Raw genomic sequence first — 6,620 nt, 5'->3', positions numbered from 1 at the left:
ATCAAATCCTGATCGAACATCAAATCCTGATGACATCCAAAGCAGACAGATCCTGAGCTCCTCCTGATCATTGAGAATCAGCACGTAACAATCTCCCCCAATTTATGCTTAATGTAATGAAGCACAAATTCCATTCTCAATGATGCCAAAACCAATTACAAAATGTACAAGGAATAAGACTTACTTCAGTCTCCTAAGATAACAGACAGTTGTTTCCATAAATTTGTTCAACCTTTCTTCCTCCTTGTCTTGAGGACTTTCACAAGCTTTTTCTTCAACTATTTCTTCTCTTCAGTATCCACTAGTACAGAAAGGTCCTTCTGTGTCGCACTTTTTGCGTCGGTTGAATACAGGACCGGCACTTAAACACTCTTCAAGCGTCGGTTATAATTTTAACCGACGCCTTAAGGCATTTGTGCATGATCTGTTGCGTCGGTCTTTCATTCAACCGACGCTTTTAACAATATGTAGCGTCGAGCTTTAAAACTCCGACGCCTAAAACTCTATATAGCGTCGGTCTTGATAATGCCGACGCTGTAGCTTTAGCGCTGTAGGTTTGATTTAAAGCGTCGGCTAGTAAATGCCGATGCTATAAAATTTGGTGTAAAGCGTCGGCTTTTAAATGCCGACGCTGTAGGCTTGGTTTAAAGCGTCGGCTTTAAAATGTCGACGCTTTTGGATTTGTTTTAGGGTCGGTATTAAAATGTCGACGCTATAGATTGTGATATTTTTTTTAAATAATTTTAACCAAAATTTTAAATAATAAAATTTAAAGTATAGTTATAAATATGAAATAAATTTAATAAAATTGTGGATGGGAAATTACTAGAAGCAATAAAAAATAGTAGGAAATTAATATCTATAATATACTAAATTCTAAATTCTTTTAAAAGATAAAAAAAATTAAATAAATTAATTAATAATTTAAATGTTAATAATTAGTATGTTTGAAATGTTATTTTTCAATTTTTTAAAATTAATTGAAATTTTAATTTTATATAAATAAATTCACATGCATTAACAATATAGTACACTAATGCAAATACTCCCTCGGATCCATAATACTTGTCTTTTTTGAAAAAATCTTCCATATTAATTTTTTTAACATGAACCATAATTTTCATCTCTACCTACATTAATTATATTTTATATTACTACAAAGCGAGTATAATATACAAAAAATTGTTGATATTTATCGAATAAGCAAAATAAATAACAATAATGACAATTAATCATATAATTGTACATAAAATATATATATACAAGTATTGTGCGATAACTAATCTCCAAGGGAGTATTTTTTTTAAAAAAATATTTTGAAAAGTAAAAATTGAAAATAACTAACTTATTACAAAGAAACTAATAAATAATATTTGTAAAAACATTATCGTCTATATATATATATTACAGGTGTATATTTAATTATTTATAATTAGTGTCGGGTTTTGAAATATAAATTATTATATTTTTAGAAATATAATTAGTAATTATGTAATTTAATAATTAAAAATTATTAGTTATTTGATATTTTTATAAATTAATGAAAAAACTAAATTAATTATTTGAAAAAATATTGGTATATAAATAGTACAAGTATTATTTTAAAAAGAGGCTAGAAGTATTTTTAATATTTAAAAATTAAATTTATTTTGTATTACCTTGTGAAAAAACAGAGTACCGTACTCATTAACAATAATAACATTATCCCTCTCTTGTTTCTCGATAGTCTGAGCAATCTTCACCCCGTTAATATCATCTCTGAGAGTTAATCTCCTCTCTGTTCTTCATAAGCTTACTGTATCAGTTTGTGGCTCCGAAATCAATTCCCTGTTATCGACTCTCTCTCTCTCGCCCATTATCTCTCTCTCTCTCTCTCCCTCTCTTTCGCTATCTCTCTCTTGTACACACCCATTCTTCTCTTAGGTTTAACAATATATTTTGCGGCTTCAATCAGCAAATCAAATGGGGCTTATTCAAATAATGCTTCATATTGTAGCAGTTAGGTTGAATTAGGAACAAATTTGGGTTTAAATTGGGGATTCAGCTTCACTAAATTAGGGTTATAGTAGTCTGGATTTTGGAGCAGTTAGGTGTGTTGGATATTTTTTCAAAATTTCAATTAGGTAACAATGATCTACTCAAGTTTTGTTTCAGGATTTTTTTGTGTACTTCTTCAACTTCTTATAAATTATGATTATGTTGTATAATTTTTGCAATTTATTTATTTTGCATATATATTCGGCAACAAGGTTACGTTTTGGATCTTTTTAATTGTACGCTGGCCCTCTGCAGCAGTTGTACCAGAGCTTGATCAACTTCAGGTGTAGGAGGCTGAAACTCAGGTTCAGGCTCAAAATTATATTAATTTAATCATCTTTGATACAAGGAAATTAATCCACCTAGGCTAGAATTACCTAAATTTATAGCATGGATTTAGTAGAATTTTGTTAGGTCGTACTATGGTACTTGTAAAAAATATAGACCAGGACACAGAGGGCAGTGACGCTGGAAATTTGCAACTAAGATTTTATTGCATACATGTAAAGTTAAATATTGGAGAAGAAGATTACAAAAAACTTTTAATAGCTATGTATTTTTGTGATGTACTATAGTTTCTACCGACCAGTGCTGGAAGCAGTTGGTTCTTGTCTTAAAAATAAGTATTATGGAGGACTACCAGGAAAGAGGTCAGAAATGTTCTAGAATGAAAAGACTGTATGATTCGTTATGCTATGTTATATTTTGAACTAATTATAATGTTCGGGTATTGTGGTGGAAATGAGTACATTGATGAACTAGAAATTCTCTGTCAAGAGAGGGCACTAACTGCGTTTCACCTAGATGGGGAGAAGTGGGGCGTGAACGTTCAGCCATTATCAAGTTCACCAGAAAATTTTGAAGTTTACGCTGCTATTCTTAGGCCACATGATCGCCTAATGGTATGCTATAAATATATCTTTTCTGTTTAATTTCAATTTTACGGTCTTAGTGTAGCATCGGTATTAACGTAATTGTCCTTAATAAGGGACTGGACTTGCCCCACGGGGGACACTTGTCCCATGGGTTCATGACTCCTAAGAGACGTGTATCAGGAACATCTGTTTACTTTGAATCTATGATTTATCGGCTTAATAAATCCATAGGTGATACATTTTACAATGATTTTTAAAGCAACAATAGTAGATATGATATATGTATTGGTAGGGAAGGTGCTAAAGTTGCATGTGTTGATATATGTACCTGATAAAGTTTTCTAATTTAAATTAATTTTTCATTTCTTGTAGGTCTTGTTGATTACGACATGCTTGAGAAAACAGCTAACCTTTTTAAACCAAAGCTCATTATTGTCGGTGCCAGTGCTTATCCTCGAGATTTTGACTATCCTCGTATGAGGAAGGTACAATATATTGGCTGCTTTTCGGAAAACATGTGAGATGGTTCCTCTAATTTTTTGTGTTTAAATTTTTTATAATTGGTATCTATTTGCGCTTTCTTTTGTGTTCTGATCATGTGTCCATCATTACATTCTATGCTAAAAATAGATTGCAGATGATGTTGGTGCCTTTCTTATGATGAATATAGCTCACATAAGTGGACTCGTTGTTGCTTCTGTTGTTGCTGATCCATTTGAGTATTGTGATATTGTAACAACTACGACACATAAGGTGTGTACACAGGTTTAACACTTTTTGTGATAATTTTTCCGCTGGTCATTACTTATTAGGTCATATTGTGTGATTGTTATCAACTCCCAATACACTATAGTTATAAAAGCCTAGTAAATATGTGCTATATGATTGTGTCTATTAATGTACTTTACCTTCAGTTTGAATAATTTTAATACCTTGAAAGTAACCTATTCCTTTTACTTGTTTTCATGATGATATATTTCCTTAGTTGCCAAAGCCATTACGATATCTACCTAGTATGAGTATATACTTAGCAGTGTCACTATACTTAATTTATATGTCAATGAAAGGGACATTTTTCAAACAACTGAGTGGCCTTAAACTTGGGAACCCTGGTTGATGAGAGGTAATTAGCATTATATTTACTTAGCCAGGAGAATAAGAAGTATAATATTGTAGAGTGTGGACTATTTTTTTACAAAACCAAGAAGTACGTTTTGCAAATACATTAAAAGAATTAAGCTTATGTTGCTTTTATTTAGTTTTACTTCTGGGGACAAGTATATTCTTACTTCTGTGATATTTGTATTTTATTGCTTATTACAATGGTTTGGTCTTCGTTAAAAGTATTTCAAGCAACTAAAAGACAGTTGTATTGAAGATACATTTATACATGTCTTAGTTTGGATTGTATTTGAGGCCTCTGTTATTTTTAATTTTCCTGTTCTGCCCCTTGTTAGAGTTTCGTGTATACACAAGCTTACAAACTTTCCTGAACAGTATTTGAGAGGCCCTAGAGGAGGCATGATTTTTTTCAAAAAAGACCCTGTTCTTGGTTTTGATTTAGAATTTGCTATCAACAATGCTGATTTCCCAGGTTTATAGGTAGTTAGGCTGGGTTCCAGCTCTATAACCATGAATGTCATTACATAATTATATTATTCCATTTATTGTTAGTGAATTATTTTTACAGGGTGGTCCTCTTAACCACACAATTGGGGGACTTGCAGTCTGCTTGAAGTATGCGCAGTCCCCTGAATTCAAGGCTTACCAAAATCCGGTATTAATGTCCAAATTAAGGACAGAAAGGATTAAGAAAATCTTTACTAGCAATTAGCTAGATAGCAGATTACTTGTTTTTCACTATATATAATTGAAAGTAATTTGTTCAGGAATGGTATATACCAACTTCCGACAATTAACATGTATCAGGATTTGATACACTACGGTTTTATGATTATTCAAAGTACACTACGGTTTTATGATTATTCAAAGTTATGACCGTATTAGTAAAATACATAACTATAATATACTACAATATAAACAACTTTACACAAAAGAACTTATACTAGTTCGCCAAATACTTCAGTTCCTAATCACAGAGTACCATCACCTGCGGTACCTTTGGTAGTCCACCTAGCACACATAGTACTAGAGTCTACCCCTCATGTGTCCTTTAATAGAATTCTATCATATCTTGAGAACTCGAACCGCATCGAAGTTCCCCCATGTGTTTTGCTTCTTGATAGAAATAGCTTGTTTTATTAGCGTAATATGTATATGTATACGTACTTCTAAATTTTTCGGAGGAAGTACTAAGGATGTGAGTTGACCGTTATCAATAGATAATTAAATAGAGGGGAGTTTCTTTTGAAACTATATTCAAAATATTTAAAATAAGTCGAGATAATATTCTTCGACGATCTGAAGTTATTCGAATGATTTTCCGAAAATCAGAAAGTATTATAGATCGGGATTTACGATTTTTAAATCATAAATAAATCATTTAATAATAATTAAATATCAATCGTTAAATAATTAAACATCGAATAGTTATATTTTAAAAGAGTATTGAAATAATATTCCTCAACTTATTTATGTTTAAATAATTTAAAGTAATCTTTAATAATTGGTCGAGTTTGAAATGAATAATCGTTGGAGAATACTTCTCCTATATTAAATTAGTAACCGAAATAGTATTTGTTGTTCAAGTAAAATATGGTTGAGGGAATACGATATTTGGAATTTTTTTTAATAAAAGTTTGAGGTATTTAATGTTTCACAAATGGACATCGAGTCTCTTGGAATAAAATAAGTACGGACTTTTAATGGTCCAAAACATCTCCGGGATGATTCCCGAGTTTATACTTTATAAAAACTGACCGACTCTCGGTCTTATAACTTATACAGTATTGTGAGGGAGGATATGCTGTATTGGAGATCGCAGTGTAGAGAGATCATGGGATTGTTTAACCAGAGAGATAGAGGACTGTTAGCCACCCTTCAGCCAGATTACATGTTGAGGCAAAGACTACAACAAACGGTGTATAGTGCTACTATTGAGTTAGATGCCTTGATGCATGATGGCCGCATTCTAATACAGAGTATCATAGAGCAACCTGTCTCGCACAGTCAGTTATTGAGATGCTTCGTAGTGAGTTGAGACGCATTCCGCCAGGGTTTTGAGGTTTGACAGTTGGAGCTAGTTGTTGTATTATATGTGACATGTGTAGATAGAGGCAGCATAGTATGGTATGTTTAGGTGTGTATGTATGTAGTAACCAATTTTGACATGTATCAACAGTAGCCATGACAGATCTGATGTAGACCTTTTGTACCAAGCACTAACACCTGAGGCTGGTGTCATACATATAAAATAAACATTTTCAGCTTTTTCTTTTTATTTATTTAAATTCCCGTCTTTACAGCATTTACATTTATTTAAATTCTGTTTAATTCAAAACAATATTATATCATTATCATTTAAAACTTTAAAAACCATTTCAATTATTTGTTTAAATTTTGAATCATTTAAATTTCTTGTTTTAATATTAGTCAAATTTTTTCTTTCCACTATCAATTGTTTAAGTTTCTTGTGCTAATACCAGTCAAATTATTTCTTTATCCATTATAACTGTTTAATAAATTATTAAAAGAACCATTTTTTTTATTATCAGAAAATGGCACCAAAACGAAAGACCAGAACTGATA

General features: G+C 31.5%; 1 pseudogene; it reads left to right on the top strand.

Moving 5' to 3' along the window:
* The first annotated feature begins 1,679 nt into the window (after positions 1–1,679).
* LOC141690124 (serine hydroxymethyltransferase 3, chloroplastic-like) lies at positions 1,680–5,813 on the top strand (annotated as a pseudogene).
* The last annotated feature ends 807 nt before the right edge of the window (positions 5,814–6,620 follow it).

Source organism: Apium graveolens, chromosome 10 (assembly GCF_009905375.1).
Source record: "Apium graveolens cultivar Ventura chromosome 10, ASM990537v1, whole genome shotgun sequence".
Taxonomy (NCBI): Eukaryota; Viridiplantae; Streptophyta; class Magnoliopsida; order Apiales; family Apiaceae; genus Apium; species Apium graveolens.
The sequence above is the reverse complement of the archived record's forward strand: the minus strand, read 5'-3'. Positions and strand labels throughout refer to the sequence as shown.